Here is a 27092-nt window from a genome sequence, read left to right as displayed (position 1 = left end):
TGATTACTTAAATTAACAAAAAAAAATGCATATAGCAAAGGATAGTTTCAATCTGCCTACCTCTGGGTTATGGGTCCAGCATGCTTCCATTGCAGTACTCTGCTGCACATGTAAGTGCAAGAGATCCTGAAGCACTCACTCATCATGGGAAAGTACCAATGTGTTTATTCATTGGTTGATGGAAGAAACATCTTACAAAAACTCTCCAGATTATTGATTTTTTAATGTTTTTCTAGGAAACGTTCTAGATGTATGCTTATTAGCCTTTGTCAGTATGTACTGTTTGCAAAGTGTCTCGGTGGCGCAATCGGTTAGTGTGTTCGGCTATTAACCAAAAGGTTGGTGGTTCAATCCCACCCAGAGACATAATTGACCTTGTGATCACATTTTGGTGATATTTAAGTAGACAAGTCAAAATTTCAAACCCCCTCTTATTGTGTAGGGTACCTGGCCTTCTCTGATGTAATCAGAGTTAGATTTGATTCAGTGATTTTATAAAAAACAGCTAGGAAGCACAATTTAGCAGTGGGTTGCAGAGAAAAAAAATATGCTGGCAGAAAAATCCAATTGAGTGATTAAACAGCTCTTCATTTTCTGGCTTTATTTTTATGCTAACAAATTTGTTCTCTGAAAAGTGTCCACAAAGCCAAGTCTCTGATTAACACCTTTGTAAGGATGGTTTTTCACCTATTACTAAATTAAACTTGCTTCATTGGAAAGGCAGCAAGATGCATCCTCATTTCAATGTCTACTGAAATAATACAGGTTGACACCAGGAAACATTAACGCCACTGCATCCTTGCTGCTTTCTCATGTGGAAGTCTGTTTAATGTGAAAACAAGGTGATATCTAATTAGCACACAGGTAAGGAATTACGAAAATCTTTATTTAAGGGTGAAGATGTTTCTCACAAAATTGTTGCCCCAATGCATCATTGAAATTCAAGCTGGAAAGATGATTTAAATATATCACTTGTACATTTTGTATTGCTCTTCTGGTGACAATGTAGTTTTTTTGTCAATTACCATTTTAATAACAGGGTAAAGAAAATTAAGTGGATTTTTGAAAGAAAACTATACTGTCAATATACTATTAAAACAAATTAAAATGGTAAAAGTTATTGTACTTTAAGTAAAAATAAAAGAGCAAAAATATCAATCCCAGTTTTGATTACTTAAATTAACAAAAAAAATGCATATAGCAAAGGATAGTTTCAATCTGCCTACCTCTGGGTTATGGGTCCAGCATGCTTCCATTGCAGTACTCTGCTGCCCATGTAAGTGCAAGAGATCCTGAAGCACTCACTCATCATGGGAAAGTACCAATGTGTTTATTCGTTGGTTGATGGAAGAAACATCTTACAAAAACTCTCCAGATTATTGATTTTTTAATGTTTTTCTAGGAAACGTTCTAGATGTATGCTTATTAGCCTTTGTCAGTATGTAGTTTTTGCAAAGTGTCTCTGTGGCGCAATCGGTTAGTGTGTTTGGCTATTAACCAAAAGGTTGGTGGTTCAATCCCACCCAGGGACGTAATTAACCTTGTGATCAGATTTTGGTGATATTTAAGTAGACAAGTCAAAATTTCAAACCTCCTCTTATGGTGTAGGGTACATGGCCTTCTCTGATGTAATCAGAGTTAGATTTGAATCAGTGATTTTATAAAAAACAGCTAGGAAGCACAATTTAGCAGTGGGTTGCAGAGAAAAAAATATGCTGGCAGAAAAATCCAATCGAGTGATTAAACAGCTCTTCATTTTCTGGCTTTATTTTTATGCTAACAAATTTGTTCTCTGAAAAGTGTCCACAAAGCCAAGTCTCTGATTAACACCTTTGTAAGGATGGTTTTTCACCTATTACTAAATTAAACTTGCTTCATTGGAAAGGCAGCAAGATGCATCCTCATTTCAATGTCTACTGAAATAATACAAGTTGACACCAGGAAACATTAACGCCACTGCATCCTTGCTGCTTTCTCATGTGGAAGTCTGTTTAATGTGAAAACAAGGTGATATCTAATTAGCACACAGGTAAGGAATTAAGAAAATCTTTATTTAAGGGTGAAGATGTTTCTCACAAAATTGTTGACCCAATGCATCATTGAAATTCAAGCTGGAAAGATGATTTTAATATATCACTTGTACATTTTGTATTGCTCTTCTGGTGACAATGTAGTTTGTTTTTGTCAATTACCATTTTAATAATAGGGTAAAGAAAATGAAGTGGATTTTTGAAAGAAAACAATAATGTCAATATACTATTAAAACAAATTAAAATGGTAAAAGTTATTATACTTTAAGTAAAAATAAAAGAGACAAAATATCAATCCCAGTTTTGGATTACTTTAATTAACAAAAAAAAAATGCATATAGCAGAGGATAGTTTCAATCTGCTTACCTCTGGGTTATGGGCCCAGCATGCTTCCATTGCTGTACTCTGCTGCACATGTAAGTGCAAGAGATCCTGAAGCACTCACTCATCATGGGAAAGTACCAATGTGTTTCTTCGTTGGTTGATAGAAGAAACATCTTACAAAAACTCTCCAGATTATTGACTTTTTTAAGTTTTTCTAGGAAACGTTTTAGATGAATGCTTATTAGCATTTGTCAGTATGTACTTTTAGCAAAGTGTCTCTGTGGCGCAATCAGTTAGTCTGTACGGCTATTAACCATAAGGTTGGTGGTTCAATCCCACCCAGGGACCTAATTGACCTTGTTATCAGATTTTGGTGATCTTTAAGTAGACAAGTCAAAATTTCAAACCCCCTGTTATGGTGTAGGGTACCTGGCCTTCTCTGATGTAATCAGAGTTAGATTTGATTCAGTGATTTTATAAAAACAGCTAGGAAGCACAATTTAGCAGTGGGTTGCAGAGAAAAAAAATATGCTGGCAGAAAAATCCAATTGAGTGATTAAACAGCTCTTCATTTTCTGGCTTTATTTTTATGCTAACAAATTTGTTCTCTGAAAAGTGTCCACAAAGCCAAGTCTCTGATTAACACCTTTGTAAGGATGGTTTTTCACCTATTACTAAATTAAACTTGCTTCATTGGAAAGGCAGCAAGATGCATCCTCATTTCAATGTCTACTGAAATAATACAAGTTGACACCAGGAAACATTAACGCCACTGCATCCTTGCTGCTTTCTCATGTGGAAGTCTGTTTAATGTGAAAACAAGGTGATATCTAATTAGCACACAGGTAAGGAATTAAGAAAATCTTTATTTAAGGGTGAAGATGTTTCTCACAAAATCGTTGCCCCAATGCATCATTGAAATTCAAGCTGGAAAGATGATTTTAATATATCACTTGTACATTTTGTATTGCTCTTCTGGTGACAATGTAGTTTGTTTTTGTCAATTACCATATTAATAATAGGGTAAAGAAAATGAAGTGGATTTTTGAAAGAAAACAATACTGTCAATATACTATTAAAACAAATTAAAATGGTAAAAGTTATTGTACTTTAAGTAAAAATAAAAGAGACAAAATATCAATCCCAGTTTTGGATTACTTTAATTAACAAAAAAAATGCATATAGCAGAGGATAGTTTCAATCTGCCTACCTCTGGGTTATGGGCCCAGCATGCTTCCATTGCAGTACACTGCTGCACATGTAAGTGCAAGAGATCCTGAAGCACTCACTCATCATGGGAAAGTACCAATGTGTTTCTTCGTTGGTTGATGGAAGAAACATCTTACAAAAACTCTCCAGATTATTGACTTTTTAAAGTTTTTCTAGGAAACGTTTTAGATGAATGCTTATTAGCCTTTGTCAGTATGGACTTTTGCAAAGTGTCTCTGTGGCGCAATCGGTTAGTGTGTACGGCTATTAACCAAAAGGTTGGTGGTTCAATCCCACCCAGGGACGTAATTGACCTTGTTATCAGTTTTTGGTGATCTTTAAGTAGACAAGTCAAATTTCATACCCCCTGTTATGGTGTAGGGTACCTGGCCTTCTCTGATGTAATCAGAGTTAGATTTGATTCAGTGATTTTATAAAAACATCTAGGAAGCACAATTTAGCAGTGGGTTGCAGAGAAAAAGAAATATGCTGGCAAAAAAACCAAATTGCGTGATTAAACAGCTCTTCATTTTCTGGCTTTATTTTTATGCTAACAAATTTGTTCTCTGAAAAGTGTCCACAAAGCCAAGTCTCTGATTAACACCTTTGTAGGGATGGTTTTTCACCTATTACTAAATTAAACTTGCTTCATTGGAAAGGCAGCAAGATGTATCCTCATTTCAATGTCTACTGAAATAATACAGGTTGACACCAGGAAACATTAACGCCACTGCATCCTTGCTGCTTTCTAATGTGGAAGTCTGTTTAATGTGAAAACAAGGTGATATCTAATTAGCACACAGGTAAGGAATTAAGAAAATCTTTATTTAAGGGTGAAGATGTTTCTCACAAAATCGTTGCCCCAATGCATCATTGAAATTCAAGCTGGAAAGATGATTTTAATATATCACTTGTACATTTTGTATTGCTCTTCTGGTGACAATGTAGTTTGTTTTTGTCAATTACCATTTTAATAATAGGGTAAAGAAAATGAAGTGGATTTTTGAAAGAAAACAATACTGTCAATATACTATTAAATTAAATTAAAATGGTAAAAGTTATAGTACTTTAAGTAAAAATAAAAGAGACAAAATATCAATCCCAGTTTTGGATTACTTTAATTAACAAAAAAAAATGCATATAGCAGAGGATAGTTTCAATCTGCCTACCTCTGGGTTATGGGCCCAGCATGCTTCCATTGCAGTACTCTGCTGCACATGTAAGTTCAAGAGATCCTGAAGCACTCACTCATCATGGGAAAGTACCAATGTGTTTCTTCGTTGGTTGATGGAAGAAACATCTTACAAAAACTCTCCAGATTATTGACTTTTTAAAGTTTTTCTAGGAAATGTTTTAGATGAATGCTTATTAGCCTTTGTCAGTATGGACTTTTGCAAAGTGTCTCTGTGGCGCAATCGGTTAGTGTGTTTGGCTATTAACCAAAAGGTTGGTGGTTCAATCCCACCCAGGGACGTAATTAACCTTGTGATCAGATTTTGGTGATATTTAAGTAGACAAGTCAAAATTTCAAACCCCCTGTTATGGTGTAGGGTACCTGGCCTTCTCTGATGTAATCAGAGTTAGATTTGATTCAGTGATTTTATAAAAACAGCTAGGAAGCACAATTTAGCAGTGGGTTGCAGAGAAAAAAAATATGCTGGCAGAAAAATCCAATTGAGTGATTAAACAGCTCTTTATTTTCTGGCTTTATTTTTATGCTAACAAATTTGTTCTCTGAAAAGTGTCCACAAAGCCAAGTCTCTGATTAACACCTTTGTAAGGATGGTTTTTCACCTATTACTAAATTAAACTTGCTTCATTGGAAAGGCAGCAAGATGCATCCTCATTTCAATGTCTACTGAAATAATACAGGTTGACACCAGGAAACATTAACGCCACTGCATCCTTGCTGCTTTCTCATGTGGAAGTCTGTTTAATGTGAAAACAAGGTGATATCTAATTAGCACACAGGTAAGGAATTAAGAAAATCTTTAATTAAGGGTGAAGATGTTTCTCACAAAATCGTTGCCACAATGCATCATTGAAATTCAAGCTGGAAAGATGATTTTAATATATCACTTGTACATTTTGTATTGCTCTTCTGGTGACAATGTAGTTTGTTTTTGTCAATTACCATTTTAATAATAGGGTAAAGAAAATGAAGTGGATTTTTGAAAGAAAACAATACTGTCAATATACTATTAAAACAAATTAAAATGGTAAAAGTTATTGTACTTTAAGTAAAAATAAAAGAGCTAAAATATCAATCCCAGTTTTGGATTACTTTAATTAACAAACAAAAAAATGCATATAGCAGAGGATAGTTTCAATCTGCCTACCTCTGGGTTATGGGCCCAGCATGCTTCCATTGCTGTACTCTGCTGCACATGTAAGTGCAAGAGATCCTGAAGCACTCACTCATCATGGGAAAGTACCAATGTGTTTCTTCGTTGGTTGATAGAAGAAACATCTTACAAAAACTCTCCAGATTATTGACTTTTTTAAGTTTTTCTAGGAAATGTTTTAGATGAATGCTTATTAGCATTTGTCAGTATGTACTTTTAGCAAAGTGTCTCTGTGGCGCAATCAGTTAGTCTGTACGGCTATTAACCATAAGGTTGGTGGTTCAATCCCACCCAGGGACCTAATTGACCTTGTTATCAGATTTTGGTGATCTTTAAGTAGACAAGTCAAAATTTCAAACCCCCTGTTATGGTGTAGGGTACCTGGCCTTCTCTGATGTAATCAGAGTTAGATTTGATTCAGTGATTTTATAAAAACAGCTAGGAAGCACAATTTAGCAGTGGGTTGCAGAGAAAAAAAATATGCTGGCAGAAAAATCCAATTGAGTGATTAAACAGCTCTTCATTTTCTGGCTTTATTTTTATGCTAACAAATTTGTTCTCTGAAAAGTGTCCACAAAGCCAAGTCTCTGATTAACACCTTTGTAAGGATGGTTTTTCACCTATTACTAAATTAAACTTGCTTCATTGGAAAGGCAGCAAGATGCATCCTCATTTCAATGTCTACTGAAATAATACAAGTTGACACCAGGAAACATTAATGCCACTGCATCCTTGCTGCTTTCTCATGTGGAAGTCTGTTTAATATGAAAACAAGGTGATATCTAATTAGCACACAGGTAAGGAATTAAGAAAATCTTTATTTAAGGGTGAAGATGTTTCTCACAAAATCGTTGCCCCAATGCATCATTGAAATTCAAGCTGGAAAGATGATTTTAATATATCACTTGTACATTTTGTATTGCTCTTCTGGTGACAATGTAGTTTGTTTTTGTCAATTACCATATTAATAATAGGGTAAAGAAAATGAAGTGGATTTTTGAAAGAAAACAATACTGTCAATATACTATTAAAACAAATTAAAATGGTAAAAGTTATTGTACTTTAAGTAAAAATAAAAGAGACAAAATATCAATCCCAGTTTTGGATTACTTTAATTAACAAAAAAAATGCATATAGCAGAGGATAGTTTCAATCTGCCTACCTCTGGGTTATGGGCCCAGCATGCTTCCATTGCAGTACACTGCTACACATGTAAGTGCAAGAGATCCTGAAGCACTCACTCATCATGGGAAAGTACCAATGTGTTTCTTCGTTGGTTGATGGAAGAAACATCTTACAAAAACTCTCCAGATTATTGACTTTTTAAAGTTTTTCTAGGAAACGTTTTAGATGAATGCTTATTAGCCTTTGTCAGTATGGACTTTTGCAAAGTGTCTCTGTGGCGCAATCGGTTAGTGTGTTTGGCTATTAACCAAAAGGTTGGTGGTTCAATCCCACCCAGGGACGTAATTAACCTTGTGATCAGATTTTGGTGATATTTAAGTAGACAAGTCAAAATTTCAAACCTCCTCTTATGGTGTAGGGTACATGGCCTTCTCTGATGTAATCAGAGTTAGATTTGATTCAGTGATTTTATAAAAAACAGCTAGGAAGCACAATTTAGCAGTGGGTTGCAGAGAAAAAAAATATGCTGGCAGAAAAATCCAATCGAGTGATTAAACAGCTCTTCATTTTCTGGCTTTATTTTTATGCTAACAAATTTGTTCTCTGAAAAGTGTCCACAAAGCCAAGTCTCTGATTAACACCTTTGTAAGGATGGTTTTTCACCTATTACTAAATTAAACTTGCTTCATTGGAAAGGCAGCAAGATGCATCCTCATTTCAATGTCTACTGAAATAATACAAGTTGACACCAGGAAACATTAACGCCACTGCATCCTTGCTGCTTTCTCATGTGGAAGTCTGTTTAATGTGAAAACAAGGTGATATCTAATTAGCACACAGGTAAGGAATTAAGAAAATCTTTATTTAAGGGTGAAGATGTTTCTCACAAAATTGTTGACCCAATGCAACATTGAAATTCAAGCTGGAAAGATGATTTTAATATATCACTTGTACATTTTGTATTGCTCTTCTGGTGACAATGTAGTTTGTTTTTGTCAATTACCATTTTAATAATAGGGTAAAGAAAATGAAGTGGATTTTTGAAAGAAAACAATACTGTCAATATACTATTAAAACAAATTAAAATGGTAAAAGTTATAGTACTTTAAGTAAAAATAAAAGAGACAAAATATCAATCCCAGTTTTGGATTACTTTAATTAACAAAAAAAAAATGCATATAGCAGAGGATAGTTTCAATCTGCCTACCTCTGGGTTATGGGCCCAGCATGCTTCCATTGCAGTACTCTGCTGCACATGTAAGTTCAAGAGATCCTGAAGCACTCACTCATCATGGGAAAGTACCAATGTGTTTCTTCGTTGGTTGATAGAAGAAACATCTTACAAAAACTCTCCAGATTATTGACTTTTTTAAGTTTTTCTAGGAAACGTTTTAGATGAATGCTTATTAGCATTTGTCAGTATGTACTTTTAGCAAAGTGTCTCTGTGGCGCAATCAGTTAGTGTGTACGGCTATTAACCAAAAGGTTGGTGGTTCAATCCCACCCAGGGACGTAATTGACCTTGTTATCAGATTTTGGTGATCTTTAAGTAGACAAGTCAAATTTCATACCCCCTGTTATGGTGTAGGGTACCTGGCCTTCTCTGATGTAATCAGAGTTAGATTTGATTCAGTGATTTTATAAAAACATCTAGGAAGCACAATTTAGCAGTGGGTTGCAGAGAAAAAGAAATATGCTGGCAAAAAAACCAAATTGCGTGATTAAACAGCTCTTCATTTTCTGGCTTTATTTTTATGCTAACAAATTTGTTCTCTGAAAAGTGTCCACAAAGCCAAGTCTCTGATTAACACCTTTGTAGGGATGGTTTTTCACCTATTACTAAATTAAACTTGCTTCATTGGAAAGGCAGCAAGATGTATCCTCATTTCAATGTCTACTGAAATAATACAGGTTGACACCAGGAAACATTAACGCCACTGCATCCTTGCTGCTTTCTAATGTGGAAGTCTGTTTAATGTGAAAACAAGGTGATATCTAATTAGCACACAGGTAAGGAATTAAGAAAATCTTTATTTAAGGGTGAAGATGTTTCTCACAAAATCGTTGCCCCAATGCATCATTGAAATTCAAGCTGGAAAGATGATTTTAATATATCACTTGTACATTTTGTATTGCTCTTCTGGTGACAATGTAGTTTGTTTTTGTCAATTACCATTTTAATAATAGGGTAAAGAAAATGAAGTGGATTTTTGAAAGAAAACAATACTGTCAATATACTATTAAATTAAATTAAAATGGTAAAAGTTATAGTACTTTAAGTAAAAATAAAAGAGACAAAATATCAATCCCAGTTTTGGATTACTTTAATTAACAAAAAAAAAATGCATATAGCAGAGGATAGTTTCAATCTGCCTACCTCTGGGTTATGGGCCCAGCATGCTTCCATTGCAGTACTCTGCTGCACATGTAAGTTCAAGAGATCCTGAAGCACTCACTCATCATGGGAAAGTACCAATGTGTTTCTTCGTTGGTTGATGGAAGATACATCTTACAAAAACTCTCCAGATTATTGACTTTTTAAAGTTTTTCTAGGAAACGTTTTAGATGAATGCTTATTAGCCTTTGTCAGTATGGACTTTTGCAAAGTGTCTCTGTGGCGCAATCAGTTAGTATGTACGGCTATTAACCAAAAGGTTGGTGGTTCAATCCCACCCAGGGACCTAATTGACCTTGTTATCAGATTTTGGTGATCTTTAAGTAGACAAGTCAAAATTTCAAACCCCCTGTTATGGTGTAGGGTACCTGGCCTTCTCTGATGTAATCAGAGTTAGATTTGATTCAGTGATTTTATAAAAACAGCTAGGAAGCACAATTTAGCAGTGGGTTGCAGAGTAAAAAAAATATGCTGGCAGAAAAATCCAATTGAGTGATTAAACAGCTCTTTATTTTCTGGCTTTATTTTTATGCTAACAAATTTGTTCTCTGAAAAGTGTCCACAAAGCCAAGTCTCTGATTAACACCTTTGTAAGGATGGTTTTTCACCTATTACTAAATTAAACTTGCTTCATTGGAAAGGCAGCAAGATGCATCCTCATTTCAATGTCTACTGAAATAATACAGGTTGACACCAGGAAACATTAACGCCACTGCATCCTTGCTGCTTTCTCATGTGGAAGTCTGTTTAATGTGAAAACAAGGTGATATCTAATTAGCACACAGGTAAGGAATTAAGAAAATCTTTATTTAAGGGTGAAGTTGTTTCTCACAAAATCGTTGCCCCAATGCATCATTGAAATTCAAGCTGGAAAGATGATTTTAATATATCACTTGTACATTTTGTATTGCTCTTCTGGTGACAATGTAGTTTGTTTTTGTCAATTACCATTTTAATAATAGGGTCAAGAAAATTAAGTGGATTTTTGAAAGAAAACAATACTGTCAATATACTATTAAAACAAATTAAAATGGTAAAAGTTATTGTACTTTAAGTAAAAATAAAAGAGCCAAAATATCAATCCCAGTTTTGGATTACTTTAATTAACAAACAAAAAAATGCATATAGGAGAGGATAGTTTCAATCTGCCTACCTCTGGGTTATGGGCCCAGCATGCTTCCATTGCTGTACTCTGCTGCACATGTAAGTGCAAGAGATCCTGAAGCACTCACTCATCATGGGAAAGTACCAATGTGTTTCTTCGTTGGTTGATAGAAGAAACATCTTACAAAAACTCTCCAGATTATTGACTTTTTTAAATTTTTCTAGGAAACGTTTTAGATGAATGCTTATTAGCCTTTGTCAGTATGTACTTTTGCAAAGTGTCTATTTGGCGCAATCAGTTAGTGTGTACGGCTATTAACCAAAAGGTTGGTGGTTCAATCCCACCCAGGGACGTAATTGACCTTGTTATCAGATTTTGGTGATCTTTAAGTAGACAAGTCAAATTTCATACCCCCTGTTATGGTGTAGGGTACCTGGCCTTCTCTGATGTAATCAGAGTTAGATTTGATTCAGTGATTTTATAAAAACATCTAGGAAGCACAATTTAGCAGTGGGTTGCAGAGAAAAAGAAATATGCTGGCAAAAAAATCAAATTGCGTGATTAAACAGCTCTTCATTTTCTGGCTTTATTTTTATGCTAACAAATTTGTTCTCTGAAAAGTGTCCACAAAGCCAAGTCTCTGATTAACACCTTTGTAGGGATGGTTTTTCACCTATTACTAAATTAAACTTGCTTCATTGGAAAGGCAGCAAGATGTATCCTCATTTCAATGTCTACTGAAATAATACAGGTTGACACCAGGAAACATTAACGCCACTGCATCCTTGCTGCTTTCTCATGTGGAAGTCTGTTTAATGTTAAAACAAGGTGATATCTAATTAGCACACAGGTAAGGAATTAAGAAAATCTTTATTTAAGGGTGAAGATGTTTCTCACAAAATTGTTGACCCAATGCATCATTGAAATTCAAGCTGGAAAGATGATTTTAATATATCACTTGTACATTTTGTATTGCTCTTCTGGTGACAATGTAGTTTGTTTTTGTCAATTACCATTTTAATAATAGGGTAAAGAAAATGAAGTGGATTTTTGAAAGAAAACAATACTGTCAATATACTATTAAAACAAATTAAAATGGTAAAAGTTATTGTACTTTAAGTAAAAATAAAAGAGACAAAATATCAATCCCAGTTTTGGATTACTTTAATTAACAAAAAAAATGCATATAGCAGAGGATAGTTTCAATCTGCCTACCTCTGGGTTATGGGCCCAGCATGCTTCCATTGCAGTACTCTGCTGCACATGTAAGTGCAAGAGATCCTGAAGCACTCACTCATCATGGGAAAGTACCAATGTGTTTCTTCGTTGGTTGATGGAAGAAACATCTTACAAAAACTCTCCAGATTATTGACTTTTTAAAGTTTTTCTAGGAAACGTTTTAGATGAATGCTTATTAGCCTTTGTCAGTATGGACTTTTGCAAAGTGTCTCTGTGGCGCAATCGGTTAGTGTGTTTGGCTATTAACCAAAAGGTTGGTGGTTCAATCCCACCCAGGGATGTAATTAACCTTGTGATCAGATTTTGGTGATATTTAAGTAGACAAGTCAAAATTTCAAACCCCCTGTTATGGTGTAGGGTACCTGGCCTTCTCTGATGTAATCAGAGTTAGATTTGATTCAGTGATTTTATAAAAACAGCTAGGAAGCACAATTTAGCAGTGGGTTGCAGAGAAAAAAAATATGCTGGCAGAAAAATCCAATTGAGTGATTAAACAGCTCTTTATTTTCTGGCTTTATTTTTATGCTAACAAATTTGTTCTCTGAAAAGTGTCCACAAAGCCAAGTCTCTGATTAACACCTTTGTAAGGATGGTTTTTCACCTATTACTAAATTAAACTTGCTTCATTGGAAAGGCAGCAAGATGCATCCTCATTTCAATGTCTACTGAAATAATACAGGTTGACACCAGGAAACATTAACGCCACTGCATCCTTGCTGCTTTCTCATGTGGAAGTCTGTTTAATGTGAAAACAAGGTGATATCTAATTAGCACACAGGTAAGGAATTAAGAAAATCTTTATTTAAGGGTGAAGATGTTTCTCACAAAATCGTTGCCCCAATGCATCATTGAAATTCAAGCTGGAAAGATGATTTTAATATATCACTTGTACATTTTGTATTGCTCTTCTGGTGACAATGTAGTTTGTTTTTGTCAATTACCATTTTAATAATAGGGTAAAGAAAATTAAGTGGATTTTTGAAAGAAAACAATACTGTCAATATACTATTAAAACAAATTAAAATGGTAAAAGTTATTGTACTTTAAGTAAAAATAAAAGAGCCAAAATTTCAATCCCAGTTTTGGATTACTTTAATTAACAAACAAAAAAATGCATATAGCAGAGGATAGTTTCAATCTGCCTACCTCTGGGTTATGGGCCCAGCATGCTTCCATTGCTGTACTCTGCTGCACATGTAAGTGCAAGAGATCCTGAAGCACTCACTCATCATGGGAAAGTACCAATGTGTTTCTTCGTTGGTTGATAGAAGAAACATCTTACAAAAACTCTCCAGATTATTGACTTTTTTAAGTTTTTCTAGGAAACGTTTTAGATGAATGCTTATTAGCCTTTGTCAGTATGGACTTTTGCAAAGTGTCTATGTGGCGCAATCAGTTAGTGTGTACGGCTATTAACCAAAAGGTTGGTGGTTCAATCCCACCCAGGGACGTAATTGACCTTGTTATCAGATTTTGGTGATCTTTAAGTAGACAAGTCAAAATTTCAAAACCCCTGTTATGGTGTAGGGTACCTGGCCTTCTCTGATGTAATCAGAGTTAGATTTGATTCAGTGATTTTATAAAAACAGCTAGGAAGCACAATTTAGCAGTGGGTTGCAGAGAAAAAAAATATGCTGGCAGAAAAATCCAATTGAGTGATTAAACAGCTCTTCATTTTCTGGCTTTATTTTTATGCTAACAAATTTGTTCTCTGAAAAGTGTCCACAAAGCCAAGTCTCTGATTAACACCTTTGTAAGGATGGTTTTTCACCTATTACTAAATTAAACTTGCTTCATTGGAAAGGCAGCAAGATGCATCCTCATTTCAATGTCTACTGAAATAATACAAGTTGACACCAGGAAACATTAACGCCACTGCATCCTTGCTGCTTTCTCATGTGGAAGTCTGTTTAATATGAAAACAAGGTGATATCTAATTAGCACACAGGTAAGGAATTAAGAAAATCTTTATTTAAGGGTGAAGATGTTTCTCACAAAATCGTTGCCCCAATGCATCATTGAAATTCAAGCTGGAAAGATGATTTTAATATATCACTTGTACAATTTGTATTGCTCTTCTGGTGACAATGTAGTTTGTTTTTGTCAATTACCATATTAATAATAGGGTAAAGAAAATGAAGTGGATTTTTGAAAGAAAACAATACTGTCAATATACTATTAAAACAAATTAAAATGGTAAAAGTTATTGTACTTTAAGTAAAAATAAAAGAGACAAAATATCAATCCCAGTTTTGGATTACTTTAATTAACAAAAAAAATGCATATAGCAGAGGATAGTTTCAATCTGCCTACCTTTGGGTTATGGGCCCAGCATGCTTCCATTGCAGTACACTGCTGCACATGTAAGTGCAAGAGATCCTGAAGCACTCACTCATCATGGGAAAGTACCAATGTGTTTCTTCGTTGGTTGATGGAAGAAACATCTTACAAAAACTCTCTAGATTATTGACTTTTTAAAGTTTTTCTAGGAAACGTTTTAGATGAATGCTTATTAGCCTTTGTCAGTATGGACTTTTGCAAAGTGTCTCTGTGGTGCAATCGGTTAGTGTGTTTGGCTATTAACCAAAAGGTTGGTGGTTCAATCCCACCCAGGGACGTAATTAACCTTGTGATCAGATTTTGGTGATATTTAAGTAGACAAGTCAAAATTTCAAACCTCCTCTTATGGTGTAGGGTACATGGCCTTCTCTGATGTAATCAGAGTTAGATTTGATTCAGTGATTTTATAAAAAACAGCTAGGAAGCACAATTTAGCAGTGGGTTGCAGAGAAAAAAAATATGCTGGCAGAAAAATCCAATCGAGTGATTAAACAGCTCTTCATTTTCTGGCTTTATTTTTATGCTAACAAATTTGTTCTCTGAAAAGTGTCCACAAAGCCAAGTCTCTGATTAACACCTTTGTAAGGATGGTTTTTCACCTATTACTAAATTAAACTTGCTTCATTGGAAAGGCAGCAAGATGCATCCTCATTTCAATGTCTACTGAAATAATACAAGTTGACACCAGGAAACATTAACGCCACTGCATCCTTGCTGCTTTCTCATGTGGAAGTCTGTTTAATGTGAAAACAAGGTGATATCTAATTAGCACACAGGTAAGGAATTAAGAAAATCTTTATTTAAGGGTGAAGATGTTTCTCACAAAATTGTTGACCCAATGCAACATTGAAATTCAAGCTGGAAAGATGATTTTAATATATCACTTGTACATTTTGTATTGCTCTTCTGGTGACAATGTAGTTTGTTTTTGTCAATTACCATTTTAATAATAGGGTAAAGAAAATGAAGTGGATTTTTGAAAGAAAACAATACTGTCAATATACTATTAAAACAAATTAAAATGGTAAAAGTTATAGTACTTTAAGTAAAAATAAAAGAGACAAAATACCAATCCCAGTTTTGGATTACTTTAATTAACAAAAAAAAATGCATATAGCAGAGGATAGTTTCAATCTGCCTACCTCTGGGTTATGGGCCCAGCATGCTTCCATTGCAGTACTCTGCTGCACATGTAAGTTCAAGAGATCCTGAAGCACTCACTCATCATGGGAAAGTACCAATGTGTTTCTTCGTTGGTTGATAGAAGAAACATCTTACAAAAACTCTCCAGATTATTGACTTTTTTAAGTTTTTCTAGGAAACGTTTTAGATGAATGCTTATTAGCATTTGTCAGTATGTACTTTTAGCAAAGTGTCTCTGTGGCGCAATCAGTTAGTGTGTACGGCTATTAACCAAAAGGTTGGTGGTTCAATCCCACCCAGGGACGTAATTGACCTTGTTATCAGATTTTGGTGATCTTTAAGTAGACAAGTCAAATTTCATACCCCCTGTTATGGTGTAGGGTACCTGGCCTTCTCTGATGTAATCAGAGTTAGATTTGATTCAGTGATTTTATAAAAACATCTAGGAAGCACAATTTAGCAGTGGGTTGCAGAGAAAAAGAAATATGCTGGCAAAAAAACCAAATTGCGTGATTAAACAGCTCTTCATTTTCTGGCTTTATTTTTATGCTAACAAATTTGTTCTCTGAAAAGTGTCCACAAAGCCAAGTCTCTGATTAACACCTTTGTAGGGATGGTTTTTCACCTATTACTAAATTAAACTTGCTTCATTGGAAAGGCAGCAAGATGTATCCTCATTTCAATGTCTACTGAAATAATACAGGTTGACACCAGGAAACATTAACGCCACTGCATCCTTGCTGCTTTCTAATGTGGAAGTCTGTTTAATGTGAAAACAAGGTGATATCTAATTAGCACACAGGTAAGGAATTAAGAAAATCTTTATTTAAGGGTGAAGATGTTTCTCACAAAATCGTTGCCCCAATGCATCATTGAAATTCAAGCTGGAAAGATGATTTTAATATATCACTTGTACATTTTGTATTGCTCTTCTGGTGACAATGTAGTTTGTTTTTGTCAATTACCATTTTAATAATAGGGTAAAGAAAATGAAGTGGATTTTTGAAAGAAAACAATACTGTCAATATACTATTAAAACAAATTAAAATGGTAAAAGTTATAGTACTTTAAGTAAAAATAAAAGAGACAAAATATCAATCCCAGTTTTGGATTACTTTAATTAACAAAAAAAAATGCATATAGCAGAGGATAGTTTCAATCTACCTACCTCTGGGTTATGGGCCCAGCATGCTTCCATTGCAGTACTCTGCTGCACATGTAAGTTCAAGAGATCCTGAAGCACTCACTCATCATGGGAAAGTACCAATGTGTTTCTTCGTTGGTTGATAGAAGAAACATCTTACAAAAACTCTCCAGATTATTGACTTTTTTAAGTTTTTCTAGGAAACGTTTTAGATGAATGCTTATTAGCCTTTGTCAGTATGAACTTTTGCAAAGTGTCTCTGTGGCGCAATCAGTTAGTATGTACGGCTATTAACCATAAGGTTGGTGGTTCAATCCCACCCAGGGACCTAATTGACCTTGTTATCAGATTTTGGTGATCTTTAAGTAGACAAGTCAAAATTTCAAACCCCCTGTTATGGTGTAGGGTACCTGGCCTTCTCTGATGTAATCAGAGTTAGATTTGATTCAGTGATTTTATAAAAACATCTTGGAAGCACAATTTAGCAGTGGGTTGCAGAGAAAAAGAAATATGCTGGCAAAAAAAACAAATTGCGTGATTAAACAGCTCTTCATTTTCTGGCTTTATTTTTATGCTAACAAATTTGTTCTCTGAAAAGTGTCCACAAAGCCAAGTCTCTGATTAACACCTTTGTAGGGATGGTTTTTCACCTATTACTAAATTAAACTTGCTTCATTGGAAAGGCAGCAAGATGCATCCTCATTTCAATGTCTACTGAAATAATACAGGTTGACACCAGGAAACATTAACGCCACTGCATCCTTGCTGCTTTCTCATGTGGAAGTCTGTTTAATGTGAAAACAAGGTGATATCTAATTAGCACACAGGTAAGGAATTAAGAAAATCTTTATTTAAGGGTGAAGATGTTTCTCACAAAATCGTTGCCCCAATGCATCATTGAAATTCAAGCTGGAAAGATGATTTTAATATATCACTTGTACATTTTGTATTGCTCTTCTGGTGACAATGTAGTTTGTTTTTGTCAATTACCATTTTAATAATAGGGTAAAGAAAATTAAGTGGATTTTTGAAAGAAAACAATACTGTCAATATACTATTAAAACAAATTAAAATGGTAAAAGTTATTGTACTTTAAGTAAAAATAAAAGAGCCAAAATATCAATCCCAGTTTTGGATTACTTTAATTAACAAACAAAAAAATGCATATAGCAGAGGATAGTTTCAATCTGCCTACCTCTGGGTTATGGGCCCAGCATGCTTCCTTTGCTGTACTCTGCTGCACATGTAAGTGCAAGAGATCCTGAAGCACTCACTCATCATGGGAAAGTACCAATGTGTTTCTTCGTTGGTTGGTAGAAGAAACATCTTACAAAAACTCTCCAGATTATTGACTTTTTAAAGTTTTTCTAGGAAACGTTTTAGATGAATGCTTATTAGCCTTTGTCAGTATGGACTTTTGCAAAGTGTCTCTGTGGCGCAATCAGTTAGTATGTATGGCTATTAACCATAAGGTTGGTGGTTCAATCCCACCAAGGGACCTAATTGACCTTGTTATCAGATTTTGGTGATCTTTAAGTAGACAAGTCAAAATTTCAAACCCCCTGTTATGGTGTAGGGTACCTGGCCTTCTCTGATGTAATCAGAGTTAGATTTGATTCAGTGATTTTATAAAAACAGCTAGGAAGCACAATTTAGCAGTGGGTTGCAGAGAAAAAAAATATGCTGGCAGAAAAATCCAATTGAGTGATTAAACAGCTCTTCATTTTCTGGCTTTATTTTTATGCTAACAAATTTGTTCTCTGAAAAGTGTCCACAAAGCCAAGTCTCTGATTAACACCTTTGTAAGGATGGTTTTTCACCTATTACTAAATTAAACTAGCTTCATTGGAAAGGCAGCAAGATGCATCCTCATTTCAATGTCTACTGAAAAATTACAAGTTGACACCAGGAAACATTAACGCCACTGCATCCTTGCTGCTTTCTCATGTGGAAGTCTGTTTAATATGAAAACAAGGTGATATCTAATTAGCACACAGGTAAGGAATTAAGAAAATCTTTATTTAAGGGTGAAGATGTTTCTCACAAAATCGTTGCCCCAATGCATCATTGAAATTCAAGCTGGAAATATGATTTTAATATATCACTTGTACATTTTGTATTGCTCTTCTGGTGACAATGTAGTTTGTTTTTGTCAATTACCATTTTAATAATAGGGTAAAGAAAATGAAGTGGATTTTTGAAAGAAAACAATACTGTCAATATACTATTAAAACAAATTAAAATGGTAAAAGTTATTGTACTTTAAGTAAAAATAAAAGAGACAAAATATCAATCCCAGTTTTGGATTACTTTAATTAACAAAAAAAAATGCATATAGCTGAGGATAGTTTCAATCTGCCTACCTCTGGGTTATGGGCCCAGCATGCTTCCATTGCAGTACTCTGCTGCACATGTAAGTGCAAGAGATCCTGAAGCACTCACTCATCGTGGGAAAGTACCAATGTTTTTCTTCGTTGGTTGATGGAAGAAACATCTTACAAAAACTCTCCAGATTATTGACTTTTTAAAGTTTTTCTAGGAAACGTTTTAGATGAATGCTTATTAGCCTTTGTCAGTATGGACTTTTGCAAAGTGTCTCTGTGGCGCAATCAGTTAGTATGTACGGCTATTAACGATAAAGTTGGTGGTTCAATCCCACCCAGGGACCTAATTGACCTTGTTATCAGATTTTGGTGATCTTTAAGTAGACAAGTCAAAATTTCAAACCCCCTGTTATGGTGTAGGGTACCTGGCCTTCTCTGATGTAATCAGAGTTAGATTTGATTCAGTGATTTTATAAAAACAGCTAGGAAGCACAATTTAGCAGTGGGTTGCAGAGAAAAAAAATATGCTGGCAGAAAAATCCAATTGAGTGATTAAACAGCTCTTCATTTTCTGGCTTTATTTTTATGCTAACAAATTTGTTCTCTGAAAAGTGTCCACAAAGCCAAGTCTCTGATTAACACCTTTGTAAGGATGGTTTTTCACCTATTACTAAATTAAACTTGCTTCATTGGAAAGGCAGCAAGATGCATCCTCATTTCAATGTCTACTGAAAAATTACAAGTTGACACCAGGAAACATTAACGCCACTGCATCCTTGCTGCTTTCTCATGTGGAAGTCTGTTTAATATGAAAACAAGGTGATATCTAATTAGCACACAGGTAAGGAATTAAGAAAATCTTTATTTAAGGGTGAAGATGTTTCTCACAAAATCGTTGCCCCAATGCATCATTGAAATTCAAGCTGGAAATATGATTTTAATATATCACTTGTACATTTTGTATTGCTCTTCTGGTGACAATGTAGTTTGTTTTTGTCAATTACCATTTTAATAATAGGGTAAAGAAAATGAAGTGGATTTTTGAAAGAAAACAATACTGTCAATATACTATTAAAACAAATTAAAATGGTAAAAGTTATTGTACTTTAAGTAAAAATAAAAGAGACAAAATATCAATCCCAGTTTTGGATTACTTTAATTAACAAAAAAAAATGCATATAGCAGAGGATAGTTTCAATCTGCCTACCTCTGGGTTATGGGCCCAGCATGCTTCCATTGCAGTACTCTGCTGCACATGTAAGTGCAAGAGATCCTGAAGCACTCACTCATCATGGGAAAGTACCAATGTGTTTCTTCGTTGGTTGATGGAAGAAACATCTTACAAAAACTCTCCAGATTATTGACTTTTTAAAGTTTTTCTAGGAAACGTTTTAGATGAATGCTTATTAGCCTTTGTCAGTATGGACTTTTGCAAAGTGTCTCTGTGGCGCAATCAGTTAGTATGTACGGCTATTAACCATAAGGTTGGTGGTTCAATCCCACCCAGGGACCTAATTGACCTTGTTATCAGATTTTGGTGATCTTTAAGTAGACAAGTCAAAATTTCAAACCCCCTGTTATGGTGTAGGGTACCTGGCCTTCTCTGATGTAATCAGAGTTAAATTTGATTCAGTGATTTTATAAAAACAGCTAGGAAGCACAATTTAGCAGTGGGTTGCAGAGAAAAAAAATATGCTGGCAGAAAAATCCAATTGAGTGATTAAACAGCTCTTCATTTTCTGGCTTTATTTTTATGCTAACAAATTTGTTCTCTGAAAAGTGTCCACAAAGCCAAGTCTCTGATTAACACCTTTGTAAGGATGGTTTTTCACCTATTACTAAATTAAACTTGCTTCATTGGAAAGGCAGCAAGATGCATCCTCATTTCAATGTCTACTAAAATAATACAAGTTGACACCAGGAAACATTAACGCCACTGCATCCTTGCTGCTTTCTCATGTGGAAGTCTGTTTAATATGAAAACAAGGTGATATCTAATTAGCACACAGGTAAGGAATTAAGAAAATCTTTATTTAAGGGTGAAGATGTTTCTCACAAAATCGTTGCCCCAATGCATCATTGAAATTCAAGCTGGAAATATGATTTTAATATATCACTTGTACATTTTGTATTGCTCTTCTGGTGACAATGTAGTTTGTTTTTGTCAATTACCATTTTAATAATAGGGTAAAGAAAATGAAGTGGATTTTTGAAAGAAAACAATACTGTCAATATACTATTAAAACAAATTAAATGGTAAAAGTTATTGTACTTTAAGTAAAAATAAAAGAGCCAAAATATCAATCCCAGTTTTGGATTACTTTAATTAACAAACAAAAAAATGCATATAGCAGAGGATAGTTTCAATCTGCCTGCCTCTGGGTTATGGGCCCAGCATGCTTCCATTGCTGTACTCTGCTGCACATGTAAGTGCAAGAGATCCTGAAGCACTCACTCATCATGGGAAAGTACCAATGTGTTTCTTCGTTGGTTGATAGAAGAAACATCTTACAAAAACTCTCCAGATTATTGACTTTTTAAAGTTTTTCTAGGAAACGTTTTAGATGAATGCTTATTAGCCTTTGTCAGTATGGACTTTTGCAAAGTGTCTCTATGGCGCAATCAGTTAGTATGTACGGCTATTAACCAAAAGGTTTGTGGTTCAATCCCACCCTGGGACCTAATTGACCTTGTTATCAGATTTTGGTGATCTTTAAGTAGACAAGTCAAAATTTCAAACCCCCTGTTATGGTGTAGGGTACCTGGCCCTCTCTGATGTAATCAGAGTTAGATTTGATTCAGTGATTTTATAAAAACAGCTAGGAAGCACAATTTAGCAGTGGGTTGCAGAGAAAAAAAATATGCTGGCAGAAAAATCCAATTGAGTGATTAAACAGCTCTTTATTTTCTGGCTTTATTTTTATGCTAACAAATTTGTTCTCTGAAAAGTGTCCACAAAGCCAAGTCTCTGATTAACACCTTTGTAAGGATGGTTTTTCACCTATTACTAAATTAAACTTGCTTCATTGGAAAGGCAGCAAGATGCATCCTCATTTCAATGTCTACTGAAATAATACAGGTTGACACCAGGAAACATTAACGCCACTGCATCCTTGCTGCTTTCTCATGTGGAAGTCTGTTTAATGTGAAAACAAGGTGATATCTAATTAGCACACAGGTAAGGAATTAAGAAAATCTTTATTTAAGGGTGAAGATGTTTCTCACAAAATCGTTGCCCCAATGCATCATTGAAATTCAAGCTGGAAAGATGATTTTAATATATCACTTGTACATTTTGTATTGCTCTTCTGGTGACAATGTAGTTTGTTTTTGTCAATTACCATTTTAATAATAGGGTAAAGAAAATTAAGTGGATTTTTGAAAGAAAACAATACTGTCAATATACTATTAAAACAAATTAAAATGGTAAAAGTTATTGTACTTTAAGTAAAAATAAAAGAGCGAAAATATCAATCCCAGTTTTGGATTACTTTAATTAACAAACAAAAAAATGCATATAGCAGAGGATAGTTTCAATCTGCCTACCTCTGGGTTATGGGCCCAGCATGCTTCCATTGCTGTACTCTGCTGCACATGTAAGTGCAAGAGATCCTGAAGCACTCACTCATCATGGGAAAGTACCAATGTGTTTCTTCGTTGGTTGATAGAAGAAACATCTTACAAAAACTCTCCAGATTATTGACTTTTTAAAGTTTTTCTAGGAAACGTTTTAGATGAATGCTTATTAGCCTTTGTCAGTATGGACTTTTGCAAAGTGTCTCTGTGGCGCAATCAGTTAGTATGTACGGCTATTAACCATAAGGTTGGTGGTTCAATCCCACCCAGGGACCTAATTGACCTTGTTATCAGATTTTGGTGATCTTTAAGTAGACAAGTCAAAATTTCAAACCCCCTGTTATGGTGTAGGGTACCTGGCCTTCTCTGATGTAATCAGAGTTAGATTTGATTCAGTGATTTTATAAAAACAGCTAGGAAGCACAATTTAGCAGTGGGTTGCAGAGAAAAAAAATATGCTGGCAGAAAAATCCAATTGAGTGATTAAACAGCTCTTCATTTTCTGGCTTTATTTTTATGCTAACAAATTTGTTCTCTGAAAAGTGTCCACAAAGCCAAGTCTCTGATTAACACCTTTGTAAGGATGGTTTTTCACCTATTACTAAATTAAACTTGCTTCATTGGAAAGGCAGCAATATGCATCCTCATTTCAATGTCTACTGAAAAATTACAAGTTGACACCAGGAAACATTAACGCCACTGCATCCTTGCTGCTTTCTCATGTGGAAGTCTGTTTAATATGAAAACAAGGTGATATCTAATTAGCACACAGGTAAGGAATTAAGAAAATATTTATTTAAGGGTGAAGATGTTTCTCACAAAATCGTTGCCCCAATGCATCATTGAAATTCAAGCTGGAAATATGATTTTAATATATCACTTGTACATTTTGTATTGCTCTTCTGGTGACAATGTAGTTTGTTTTTGTCAATTACCATTTTAATAATAGGGTAAAGAAAATAAAGTGGATTTTTGAAAGAAAACAATACTGTCAATATACTATTAAAACAAATTAAAATGGTAAAAGTTATTGTACTTTAAGTAAAAATAAAAGAGACAAAATATCAATCCCAGTTTTGGATTACTTTAATTAACAAAAAAAAATGCATATAGCAGAGGATAGTTTCAATCTGCCTACCTCTGGGTTATGGGCCCAGCATGCTTCCATTGCAGTACTCTGCTGCACATGTAAGTGCAAGAGATCCTGAAGCACTCACTCATCATGGGAAAGTACCAATGTGTTTCTTCGTTGGTTGATGGAAGAAACATCTTACAAAAACTCTCCAGATTATTGACTTTTTAAAGTTTTTCTAGGAAACGTTTTAGATGAATGCTTATTAGCCTTTGTCAGTATGGACTTTTGCAAAGTGTCTCTGTGGCGCAATCAGTTAGTATGTACGGCTATTAACCATAAGGTTGGTGGTTCAATCCCACCCAGGGACCTAATTGACCTTGTTATCAGATTTTGGTGATCTTTAAGTAGACAAGTCAAAATTTCAAACCCCCTGTTATGGTGTAGGGTACCTGGCCTTCTCTGATGTAATCAGAGTTAGATTTGATTCAGTGATTTTATAAAAACAGCTAGGAAGCACAATTTAGCAGTGGGTTGCAGAGAAAAAAAATATGCTGGCAGAAAAATCCAATTGAGTGATTAAACAGCTCTTCATTTTCTGGCTTTATTTTTATGCTAACAAATTTGTTCTCTGAAAAGTGTCCACAAAGCCAAGTCTCTGATTAACACCTTTGTAAGGATGGTTTTTCACCTATTACTAAATTAAACTTGCTTCATTGGAAAGGCAGCAAGATGCATCCTCATTTCAATGTCTACTAAAATAATACAAGTTGACACCAGGAAACATTAACGCCACTGCATCCTTGCTGCTTTCTCATGTGGAAGTCTGTTTAATATGAAAACAAGGTGATATCTAATTAGCACACAGGTAAGGAATTAAGAAAATCTTTATTTAAGGGTGAAGATGTTTCTCACAAAATCGTTGCCCCAATGCATCATTGAAATTCAAGCTGGAAATATGATTTTAATATATCACTTGTACATTTTGTATTGCTCTTCTGGTGACAATGTAGTTTGTTTTTGTCAATTACCATTTTAATAATAGGGTAAAGAAAATGAAGTGGATTTTTGAAAGAAAACAATACTGTCAATATACTATTAAAACAAATTAAAATGGTAAAAGTTATTGTACTTTAAGTAAAAATAAAAGAGACAAAATATCAATCCCAGTTTTGGATTACTTTAATTAACAAAAAAAAAATGCATATAGCAGAGGATAGTTTCAATCTGCCTACCTCTGGGTTATGGGCCCAGCATGCTTCCATTGCTGTACTCTGCTGCACATGTAAGTGCAAGAGATCCTGAAGCACTCACTCATCATGGGAAAGTACCAATGTGTTTCTTCGTTGGTTGATAGAAGAAACATCTTACAAAAACTCTCCAGATTATTGACTTTTTAAAGTTTTTCTAGGAAACGTTTTAGATGAATGCTTATTAGCCTTTGTCAGTATGGACTTTTGCAAAGTGTCTCTGTGGCGCAATCAGTTAGTATGTACGGCTATTAACCAAAAGGTTGGTGGTTCAATCCCACCCAGGGACCTAATTGACCTTGTTATCAGATTTTGGTGATCTTTAAGTAGACAAGTCAAAATTTCAAACCCCCTGTTATGGTGTAGGGTACCTGGCCCTCTCTGATGTAATCAGAGTTAGATTTGATTCAGTGATTTTATAAAAACAGCTAGGAAGCACAATTTAGCAGTGGGTTGCAGAGAAAAAAAATATGCTGGCAGAAAAATCCAATTGAGTGATTAAACAGCTCTTTATTTTCTGGCTTTATTTTTATGCTAACAAATTTGTTCTCTGAAAAGTGTCCACAAAGCCAAGTCTCTGATTAACACCTTTGTAAGGATGGTTTTTCACCTATTACTAAATTAAACTTGCTTCATTGGAAAGGCAGCAAGATGCATCCTCATTTCAATGTCTACTGAAATAATACAGGTTGACACCAGGAAACATTAACGCCACTGCATCCTTGCTGCTTTCTCATGTGGAAGTCTGTTTAATGTGAAAACAAGGTGATATCTAATTAGCACACAGGTAAGGAATTAAGAAAATCTTTATTTAAGGGTGAAGATGTTTCTCACAAAATCGTTGCCCCAATGCATCATTGAAATTCAAGCTGGAAAGATGATTTTAATATATCACTTGTACATTTTGTATTGCTCTTCTGGTGACAATGTAGTTTGTTTTTGTCAATTACCATTTTAATAATAGGGTAAAGAAAATTAAGTGGATTTTTGAAAGAAAACAATACTGTCAATATACTATTAAAACAAATTAAAATGGTAAAAGTTATTGTACTTTAAGTAAAAATAAAAGAGCCAAAATATCAATCCCAGTTTTGGATTACTTTAATTAACAAACAAAAAAATGCATATAGCAGAGGATAGTTTCAATCTGCCTACCTCTGGGTTATGGGCCCAGCATGCTTCCATTGCTGTACTCTGCTGCACATGTAAGTGCAAGAGATCCTGAAGCACTCACTCATCATGGGAAAGTACCAATGTGTTTCTTCGTTGGTTGATAGAAGAAACATCTTACAAAAACTCTCCAGATTATTGACTTTTTTAAGTTTTTCTAGGAAACGTTTTAGATGAATGCTTATTAGCATTTGTCAGTATGTACTTTTAGCAAAGTGTCTCTGTGGCGCAATCAGGTAGTGTGTACGGCTATTAACCAAAAGGTTGGTGGTTCAATCCCACCCAGGGACGTAATTGACCTTGTTATCAGATTTTGGTGATCTTTAAGTAGACAAGTCAAATTTCATACCCCCTGTTATGGTGTAGGGTACCTGGCCTTCTCTGATGTAATCAGAGTTAGATTTGATTCAGTGATTTTATAAAAACATCTAGGAAGCACAATTTAGCAGTGGGTTGCAGAGAAAAAGAAATATGCTGGCAAAAAAAACAAATTGCGTGATTAAACAGCTCTTCATTTTCTGGCTTTATTTTTATGCTAACAAATTTGTTCTCTGAAAAGTGTCCACAAAGCCAAGTCTCTGATTAACACCTTTGTAGGGATGGTTTTTCACCTATTACTAAATTAAACTTGCTTCATTGGAAAGGCAGCAAGATGTATCCTCATTTCAATGTCTACTGAAATAATACAGGTTGACACCAGGAAACATTAACGCCACTGCATCCTTGCTGCTTTCTAATGTGGAAGTCTGTTTAATGTGAAAACAAGGTGATATCTAATTAGCACACAGGTAAGGAATTAAGAAAATCTTTATTTAAGGGTGAAGATGTTTCTCACAAAATCGTTGCCCCAATGCATCATTGAAATTCAAGCTGGAAAGATGATTTTAATATATCACTTGTACATTTTGTATTGCTCTTCTGGTGACAATGTAGTTTGTTTTTGTCAATTACCATTTTAATAACAGGTTAAGAAAATGAAGTGGATTTTTGAAAGAAAACAATACTGTCAATATACTATTAAAACAAATTAAAATGGTAAAAGTTATTGTACTTTAAGTAAAAATAAAAGAGACAAAATATCAATCCCAGTTTTGGATTACTTTAATTAACAAACAAAAAAATGCATATAGCAGAGGATAGTTTCAATCTGCCTACCTCTGGGTTATGGGCCCAGCATGCTTCCATTGCAGTACTCTGCTGCACATGTAAGTTCAAGAGATCCTGAAGCACTCACTCATCATGGGAAAGTACCAATGTGTTTCTTCGTTGGTAGATAGAAGAAACATCTTACAAAAACTCTC

General features: G+C 34.7%; 4 non-coding genes across 4 annotated transcripts; all 4 read left to right on the top strand.

Annotated features, from left to right (window-relative positions):
• Nucleotides 1-1458: 1458 nt before the first annotated feature.
• Nucleotides 1459-1532, top strand: TRNAN-AUU (transfer RNA asparagine (anticodon AUU)). The gene has a single exon. It is a non-coding gene; the product is annotated as a tRNA-Asn (tRNA).
• Nucleotides 1533-4963: 3431 nt separating this feature from the next.
• TRNAN-AUU (transfer RNA asparagine (anticodon AUU)) lies at nucleotides 4964-5037 on the top strand. The gene has a single exon. It is a non-coding gene; the product is annotated as a tRNA-Asn (tRNA).
• A 2264-nt stretch (nucleotides 5038-7301) lies between these two features.
• Nucleotides 7302-7375, top strand: TRNAN-AUU (transfer RNA asparagine (anticodon AUU)). Its single transcript has one exon. It is a non-coding gene; the product is annotated as a tRNA-Asn (tRNA).
• A 4604-nt stretch (nucleotides 7376-11979) lies between these two features.
• On the top strand, nucleotides 11980-12053 carry TRNAN-AUU (transfer RNA asparagine (anticodon AUU)). Its single transcript has one exon. It is a non-coding gene; the product is annotated as a tRNA-Asn (tRNA).
• Nucleotides 12054-27092: the final 15039 nt, after the last annotated feature.

The sequence above is a fragment of the Pseudophryne corroboree genome, unplaced genomic scaffold (genome assembly GCF_028390025.1).
Source record: "Pseudophryne corroboree isolate aPseCor3 unplaced genomic scaffold, aPseCor3.hap2 scaffold_1561, whole genome shotgun sequence".
NCBI lineage: Eukaryota > Metazoa > Chordata > Amphibia > Anura > Myobatrachidae > Pseudophryne > Pseudophryne corroboree.
Note: the sequence above shows the minus strand (reverse complement) of the source record. Positions and strands in the feature narration are given on the sequence as shown.